The following is a 9633-nucleotide window of genomic DNA, read 5'->3' on the forward strand; positions in this document are numbered from 1 at the left end:
TTTAAACTCTCAGTTATTACAAAGCTGTGCTGCTACTAAAGAACATAACATACTGAATGAAAGGTTTAAGCAGCACGTTCACTTAGCTTTAAAACAGTTCTGTTATGAAAAACAGACTTCTAAACCTCAGGTAATACAGTTAAAATAACCACTGGAAAGCTAGAGAATTTGCATGTCAATATTAATGTGAACATAGAGGAAAATACTAGAAAGTTTCAGCAGCACAGCTATATTTATATATCCAAACTTCCACTGTTATCTTCAAAGTAGTAAGTGATCAAGGAGCTAAGGATTCCACCCTTTGACAAGGTCTAATACTCTGTGCTGTATGAGGTTACAGACACTGTCAGTATTCTCCAAGATCCTACTTTAAACATCAAAATTCTGAACAGGTTAAGGATTCACAGAGGAGAGCTTGTGATGATAATTAGACCTGAATTTTAATCCTTGCATTCAAGGAATAAGTTGCCACCTCTATGAGGGAATGTTTACACCACTACACTCACTATGCTGCAGCAGCAATTTCTGCTCTGCCTTCTGTCATACCTCTCATTTCCTTGAAAGGTGAAGCAACTTTCTTCTTCACTTGTTTACAGTCACCTGATGGTTGACTACCAGCACCTTTCTAGCTTGGAAATATTCTTTTCTCCATATTCACTCTGCATGACTTCTAGTGCTTATGCATGAAGAAAGATAACATCCTATTTAGGTTCCTCCTTTCCTTCCTCCATACTTTCACTTCTCAGTGAGTTTATTCTCCCCTGGGGTTCCAGTTGTTCATTCAAGGTTATGAGGATTATTAATCTCTGCATATGAGTCACAGGAAGTTACATTTATTTCTATATTCACCTACCTCAGCCACTGAACCATTGCAGAAGTGTATTAGATCCTCCAGAGGAAATAAAAAACATGCTGTGGCTGGAATATCACACAACTGGAATAATAACATTCAGTCTGTGGTACAGTACTTCCTGTTCACCCTCCTATATCCTTACTTCCCAACTGTAACTCAGCTCCCTTTTTTACCTTTATATTGGGATTAGGCCCAGTATTGATGGCAAAAAAGTTTATTCCACAAACACAACAAACAGACTCTCCCAAACACAAAATCATGTGTCTGTTCAAACCCAGGAACATGTAGGTAAAAGCAGGGGGGAAAAGGATCACCTTTACTGATTTCTAAGTGTCTGCTTTCTTACTGCTTCCATTATCCCCTTCCCTTTCTTAGAACACCAGCTCTTTATTACCTCTATGGTTTGTCAGCATTCCTGTAGAGATCTGCTAATTCATCCAGTTTGGCTGCCAGATTACTTGCAATTAGATTAGGTGAGACTCTTTCCTTGGTAATTTCAGTAGCCATTTTAGGATCCTCAGCAAAGGAGACTTATGGATAACCTTTTTTTCATTAAATCCTCCAGAGTTTCATTATGAGAAACGCTTTTTCCTAAAACAACCAACCTGTGAGGGCTGTGAGGGCTGTAATTTCAGTGACACACTAGTGTAAATCTGGGATAATTTCATTAAGCAGTATGAGATTTTTCTTATTTTGAGAAGTGAATCTTTGAAAATGTAGGAAAAGCATTAATTTTTTCCAATCAACATCAGGCAGAGGCACAGACTAGAATATAAACTTGCCTCAGCACCAGGAAAACTGCTGCTTCCTCACACAGCTATAGGAGATCTATTCTCTTTATTGTCACTGAGGTTCCTGCATACATTTAGAGAAGAAGGAAGGATTTTTCAGATGCTGCCTTTTATTAAAGCTTATGCATAAGCTAATCACAAGAAATGCTAATGCCAGTATATAGCTGTATATGACCTTTTCCAAGTAGAAATTTGCACCTACTGATGAAAGAAAACACAACTAAATCTCTGAAGTCTAAAAGCCATTACAGATAAACACCTAATCTGGTCTTTTTCTAAATGTAATTATCAAAGTCTATTGAAAACCAAGCAGGCATCTTGCCCTTCCTGCCCAAGAACATCATTCCTTCACTGTGCATTCTCAAGGGTAATATATACATACAGATATTGTGCCAAATTGTGTTATTTTTTTTCTGGCTCTTTTCCCTGGCTACTGATTGGCCCAATTTCTCTATGTATTTGCATTGCTAAGGAATTCCTCATAGGTAATACTTCTTTTTTGTATGTTTAATTAAATTCTTGTAGAAAAAGAAGATTCTTTCCTGCTTAACTCTCTTAGCTGGTTCTTTCTCCACTCACCTGTGTAGCAGATTCTGCACACCTTTCTCCCCTCATGACCATCAATTTGCTTGTCTAAACAAACTGAACTCTTAATCTCTTTAAAAGAGATTCTACATCTCCCTGATTATTCAATTTGCCCTTCTCTGCTCCTATTTGCTTCATCTTCCTTGAGCTTAAAGAGCTGCAATTGTTTGTGCCATGGTCACTACCCAAAATGTTTGTTCCCAAGACAGATTTGCCAGAAAACCTCCCTTACATTTGATGTATTCCTTTTCTGCATATAGCACAGTAATTGCCAAAATTTTATACCCCTTTGTTCTGTTAAATGCTTTTCTCTCTTCCTTAGCTAATGCTCTATATGGAATTATACCAAATTCACTTGGCATTCAAGGTTGATTGGAATTTCACATTTTTTATGGGAGGCCATTGTACATTCACTTTTCATTGTTGGAGTTTGTCTTAAGTTTGTGTTAAGAGGGTATTTCAGGGGCAGTACCCAGCTGCACTGGACTGGGGACTTCATGGTAATACAGTTTGCCCCAAGGGAAAGGGAAATGGAAATGCTTCTGCTGTGTGACAATAGTTTCTGTCATTTCTGTGCCAATGACCAATTATGTCTGTACAGAAAATGGCTTCTCTGAATGTGCCTGTGGCAAGATGGATGGTAGACAGGACCTGGGGCTCAGAAGGGCAGAGTCACTCTAAAAATCAATAGCAAACAGAACTGTCTGTGCTGGATATTTTGTTCCTCATCCTGTCTCCTGGGAAACAGAGCAGATGCAGGATAAGGACAGATGATCTCCCTCCATGGGGCCCATCTCTGACCCAGCCTACCCACACTCAGTGTGCCCCCTGCATTTAGGGGATGTGGAAGGAGGCCTTAGAAAGCAGCCCTGTAGGTGTCTATTTCTGAAGAAAGCAATTCCTCCTGCACCTGTGTAGAGGTTTTTTATTGACCAGTATAGGTATAAAAAAAAACAGTGAGGTTTTTTTATACCTATAGAGGTATAAAAAAGGTAGAGGTTTTTTATTAACCAGTATAGGTATAAAAAAACCAGTGAGGGGATGCTATTAGTTTGACAAGTTTGGCAGATACTGCTGCATCACGTCATGTTCTGAAGGTTTTCCTTGTGCCAAAGACTAGATTTAATTTAGGTAATTTATGCAGCAACTGGCTAAAAAGGCAGTTACCTCATTGGTATGTAGGTCATTACAGATATTCTGAGGCTACAATTTTACTTTAGAGGACAATTGTAAATAAGAATTTAAAGCAGGACTCCTTGGCCTTTGACTTTGGTGGTTAGCTGGGCATAGGAAAATTCACAGAGTAGAGCTTGTAGTAATTTCTTTGAAGGAAAAAATCCATGCTGCCATGGTTATCTATGACATCATTGTCACCCAAAACACCTGGACTGTTGGAGGTGTTTTGATTACAGAGAGCTGTTCACTCTGCCATACCAATTAACTACAGCCTCCTGGGAATGTCCTGGGCAATTGCTGAAACATGCCATATGCATGGCATTTAGATTTTGAATCCATGTATTTTAACATAAGATTATTCCTTAATATCTAAAATAACTATTTTAATGAACGCTCAAATTGAAATATATTGAAATTGTTTCAAAGACATTAATAGTGCAGTTTTTTATCAAAGTCTACCTATTGAAGATAATGTAGCTGCAAACAGGAACTGACACATGCCTCACTTAAAACTAAGACAAAGCTGGGAACAACTGATAAATATAAATTAGCCATGAAAGTGAAATGTACTGCCTACACAGTGTTACACTTCATATTACATGCTGAAGGGCCACAAAGTACACCATCACCATATGTTTGAAAGCTGCCATGACTCACACAGAAGAGGCTGATGAGTAACAGTATCTCCCTTCCCCAGTGTATAGCATTGACCAGAAATGTACCCTGTAAATGGTTCCACTGTAGGCAGCAGTTGAACGTGCCCCACGTCCTTGTAATTAACTACATAACTGTAAAATGGTGCTGCCAGGTTTATTGTGCACCAATGAAGAAAGTACTCTAAATTCATTTAAAGGATGGTTCACACATTTGTCATTTCCCATCCCACTCATTTTGCAGCCAAAAGAGGCTGGAATGCTGTGTTAACCATCTTTTTCATTAATTTCACTTCTTTTCTATCTCTTTTTAGTTATGAATTCTGAATGAATATTCATATGAACACTCATATGAATTTGGTTATGAATTTTTGGTTATGAATTCTGTTGGGTTGTGCCCAAAACCAAAGTCCATATTGTAAACAAGTGAGATTGCTTTTCTAATTTACATGTAAACATATAGTAGCTATAAATACTGAAATGACATTGTTAATTACATACAAAATTGAGCATTGAGTGCTAGGTGCCTGTTTGATAATACCTATAAATTATAGACTCAAGTCAGTAAGTAATAAGCTGCTTTGTTCCTTCTAGAGAAACTGTGAACCCCATGATTTAAAAGCCTGAGAAAAGTGTTCCTGAGATGGAAAAGTGCTCTGCACAGTGGCAGCTCTTCAGCCACATTGTCCCAGCACCAGCCTGGGTGTCTCAGTCCTGTGGAGCTCAGATTTAGGGCTGAGATACCCTGGTAACTTAGACATGTCCAGCAAGCCCTCAGGTGTCCCACTCAATAGACCCCTTTTTGCCCAGCAGCAGAACCAGCACCAGGGGAGAGGCAGCGAACAAAATTAATTTTAAGCACCTCTTGTCAATTCAAGTTGCTCTATAATATCCTATGGCAGAACTGATTTTTTTCTTTGAAGTGAGCTGGATTTCTTCCTTGGCACAAATTGGCACCTGTGGCTATTTACTCATATGTCAGCTTAGTATTTTGTTCTGTTTTCCATGATGGAATTTTTCATGAGGCCTGAGGAAACTGGAGGTTTTCCAGACATGACAGTAAAAGTGAGGTGCTATTTTGGTAAATGTGAAAAGAAGGTTGATAAATTCAGAAGACATTTTCTTACATATTCATTGGAACTTAGTTTCCATTTTGTCTTCGATTCTTATAAAATTTTGAACAAATAAGTGTTTTCTCCTAAGTATTTATTGTAGAGTTACTAAGGTCAGAGCTTGGTTTGTTGCAGAATATTTATGCTGTGTCATACCATCTATTTTCTATATGACACTCTAGGGTAATACAACCACTTGGAAAGCAATCAAGGCAGTGAGACTCTTTTGAAATTTGAAATTCATGGATTTTGTCTTCTTAAATAGCCTTAACTACAAAGTCTGTTTTGCAAACAACACATACCCCCTCTGCTCTCTCCCAAGAATTTAGACTTTTAATTATTTGAGTCATTCCAGGAATTAAAGTCTGTAGCTTTTCTGGAACCCTTTAAAAACAGCCAGCGTATGCTACACCCCAATCATGATTTTTCCATGGCAAGGATTTCTTACAATTTGTCAACAGGAAGTTCTTTTACAATGAGATATGAATAGTGACCTGAATTCCTTATGATTCTGAAACTTGTGTTTTGCCTGTTAATGTGTTTTGGCTCAGCTGATGGAAGTATCACAGCCAAGCCTGCAGCTGAATCATATCAGGGGGTTTTTTGGAGGCAGCAGTGTGAGCAGAGCACTGCTGACTGCCAGAAAGCCTTGACGGCCAGGGGGGCTGCTGGAAACTCCTGCCACACATGGTCCATCACGGTGGCTTCGGGGCTGCTCTGCCTTAGGCTGGTGCTCGCTGGCTCCTGGCAGCCTCAGGAAATGCATACAGACATTTTTGCTGCCTCCTGCTGTCTCAAGCAGTCACAGCACACCTGGGGCCACCCTAGGGATGAGAACCTGCATGGACCAGCAAGCAAAATCACTGTGCCTTTCCCTGCAAAATATAAGAAACTCAGTTAAATGGGTATTTGGTTTGAACCACAAGCCACAAACACAAGCCAATGTATGAAATGGACCATGTCTTCTAGAGCTGATTTTGACTATAGATAAGTCACTACATAGTGATACTTCTTCTGAGTAAGATCAGACTTGAAAAGGGATCATGTCTTTTTTCTGCCTTTACTATTTCTAGCCCCATGTACTACTCTTGCACTTCCACAGCATCTGCTGTTTGAATTGCTATTCGAATATATCAGTCAAGTAAATCTCACAATACTTGGGTAAATCTTAATCCATTAATGCATGCAAAGCCAAGGCACAAAGAAGTGATTTATATAATTGTGAATACTAATGAGTATGTGCTTCAAGATGATTACATTCCGTGCACTTATAAACTCTTCTGAAGACATAAATTGTTAAGAAATAAAATGAGCTTTTCTTCCCTTACTAGTTTGGGTTTTTTTTGAGAAATAAACTTGAATATTCAATTATGGGTTTATTATTCTGTGAATCAGTTTACAGTGATCAGTGGATATAATTTTTAGTATGAAAATGTTATTTGTGCATATTACAGTTCCAGGCATATATTATCCTTTCATGAAAACATTTCAATCTTCAAGTCTTTATGCAAAAGATTGGCCCGTGGGCTCTGCACAGGATGTAAATTAAGTTCTTGTTTGGCTAAATCTGATTACCCTGTAGGGTACCAATCTTGCTTAGCGACAGTGGAAGCTAAAAATTGCAAGCAGGACAGTCCACTTGAAATGGGGCCAGGAAGGGTCAGTTTCTAAACAGCAAATCTGAAGTTTGAACTAGATTTTTAATAGCATGCCTAAGAATTTTCAGTTAAACATAGAAGCTGTCTCCTCCATAGCTCCTATCATTGCTTTTAAAGACCATAATGAAATTGAGAAAAGCTCTTCTTTTTTTAAGTACAAGTCTTTATTAATCATATGTAAAGATGCTGCAATCACTTTAACCCAGCCTTTAGTCAGTCTGCAGCTTAATTCCCATTCGACACTTCCTCTTTCTCCTCTCATATTCTATCATAATTCATGGTCCAATAGAGAAATTCAGTGAATAGCAAAATGCCACACAGACTATCAAAACAAAACCACCTCAAGTCAATACAAACTAAAACTATTTGAATATTACCAAAATACTGTTGCTTTATTGTGGACTTACTGAGCACATGAGAGGGACTAGAAAGGTACATGCTGACACTACTGAATATGAACTACTGCTGTTCCTTCTGACAGGATTAGCTAAATACTTAAATGATAAGAACACTCCCCTGTATTTTTCCTATACTCAGAAAATGTGCACAGAAAAGTCACTCTTTGATCTATTTCACTAGCTTCAGTTACTGTAGCAGGCTTTTGTATACATAAAATTTTATTTTTAGTAGTCTTTGGCATCTCCTTAGCTTTCCTTTGATGTATAAAGGTTTTATGATCAATAATATCTAAAAGCAGCTGGTGTTATTGCAATTGCTCTGAGTCAAGGATAATAATGCAACACTGGTGAAAATGATACGGTTTTTGGCTGTTCAGAAAATGTAATTATCTCAGTAAATGCATGTGGTTTTTAGTAATGAGATTCAAAATTTCAGACAGATTAATTTTAATAACATCTTTTCACAGTGGTTCTATTAGATATTTTAAATCTATTTAAATCAGACCTCAACACTTACCTAATAGATAAATACCTCACTCCCTCAATAGGTTTAAGATGAAGGGACTCAGCACTCCACACAGAATCCTAATGAATTTGAAGGGGGAAAAGGATAAAACCAGGACTGGAGATAGCCTGGGGGCAACACACCAGTGTCTGAGGGATGGTGTGCTGGGGAGTTCCTTTCATCTGTCGTCCCATGGAGACTGGGGATGGATTTCCATGTGGCAGCAGTGACACAATGGATATTGATGTGTTGGAAACCTCCGAAGTGCCTGAGAACGATCACATGGAAGGTCCTGCTTGACTGACCCAATGTCCTTCTGTGAGAAGATGACCTGCAGAGAGGATGAGGGGAAGGCTGCTCCCTCCTAGGCTTTGTTCCCTTCTAGACTTCAGTAAAGCTTTGACAGTGTTTTCCACAGTATTCTCCTGGAGAAATTGGCTGCTCATGGCTTGGATGGGTGCACTCTTCACTGTTAAAAACTGTCTGGATGGCTGAGCCCAGAGTGCTGGTGAATGGTGCTGCATCCATTTAGCACCCAGTCACAAGCAGTGTTCCCCAGGGAGCAGTGTTGGGGCCAGTTCTGTTCAATATCTTTATCAATGACCAGGGTGAGGGGATCCAGGACCCCCTCAGTGTGCAGAAGACACCAAGCTGGGCAGGAGAGTGATCTGCTGGAGGGCTCTGAACAGGCTGGATGGATGGGCCAAGGCCAATGGTGTGAGGGTCAACAAGGACAAGCAGAGGTCCTGTCAACAGTGTCTGACCACGAGGCAAGTGTGCCCAGGTGGCCAAGAAGGCCAAAGCCATCCTGGCCAGTGTCAGCAATGGTGTGGCCAGCAGGAGCAAGGCAGTGACCATTCCCCTGTACTCAGCACTGGGCACAGCCATCCTGGCCAGTGTCAGCAATGGTGTGGCCAGCAGGAGCAGGGCAGTGACCATTCCCCTGTACTCTGCACTGGGCACAGCCATCCTGGCCAGTGTCAGCAATGGTGTGGCCAGCAGGAGCAGGGCAGTGACCATTCCCCTGTACTCTGCACTGGGCACAGCCATCCTGGCTGTGTCAGCAATGGTGTGGCCAGCAGGAGCAGGGCAGTGACCATTCCCCTGTACTCTGCACTGCTGAGGCCACAGCTCAGCTGCTGCGTGCAGTTCTGGGCCCCTCAGTTGAGGAAGGACAGAGAGGTCACCGCTGGAGTGTTCCTGCTCTCTGCAATCACCCCAGAGGAGGTTCTGGAGAGGTGAGAGTCACTCTCCCAAGTCACAAGCAATGGGAGAGGAAATGGCTGGAAGCTGCACCAGCAGAAGTTGAGATATTAGGAATAATTTCTTCACCAGAAGGGATGTCAGGCAGTTGAACAGGCTGCTCAGGGAGATGGTGGAGTCACTGTCCCTGGAGGTATTTAAAAGACAAAGCAGCTCACAGTATCCTAGCATGGTCCAGTGTATGCTGATACTGGTTTTGGGTGACAAACACTAAAATTACATGTTCAGAAAACAGTTTTAACTGTGAATTTACAGAAGCGCGATCGAAACCTTCCATTTGAATTCCCACAGCTCCCCCATGCCAAATAACACATATCTGCATGATGAAGCACATTAGCTCATCTGACATCGAACAGTTTTTATCTTGGATTAGTTTGAGCAGTGAATCAATTTCCTGATCTGGTTCAGCAGGCAGACACAAAAATGTCTGTGCTAATGGAAGTGAGCAGCTCAGAAATGAAAATGCTTTTGATTGACCTCTACCCATTTAAAGCATATGTGAAACCACCTTAGGGATGTTCTACACAGGCTGTCAGAACATATGGCCATAAACCACCAGTCCACTGGGGCTCTGGTCTCTCCCTTTCTGGGATATTTTCTTGTATTATCCAATTATTGTTTTACATCTGAACTACCTAT

This window comes from Agelaius tricolor, unplaced genomic scaffold, assembly GCF_023055355.1.
Source record: "Agelaius tricolor isolate 1412-34295 unplaced genomic scaffold, bAgeTri1.0.p SCAF_5, whole genome shotgun sequence".
In the NCBI taxonomy this organism is placed as follows: Eukaryota; Metazoa; Chordata; class Aves; order Passeriformes; family Icteridae; genus Agelaius; species Agelaius tricolor.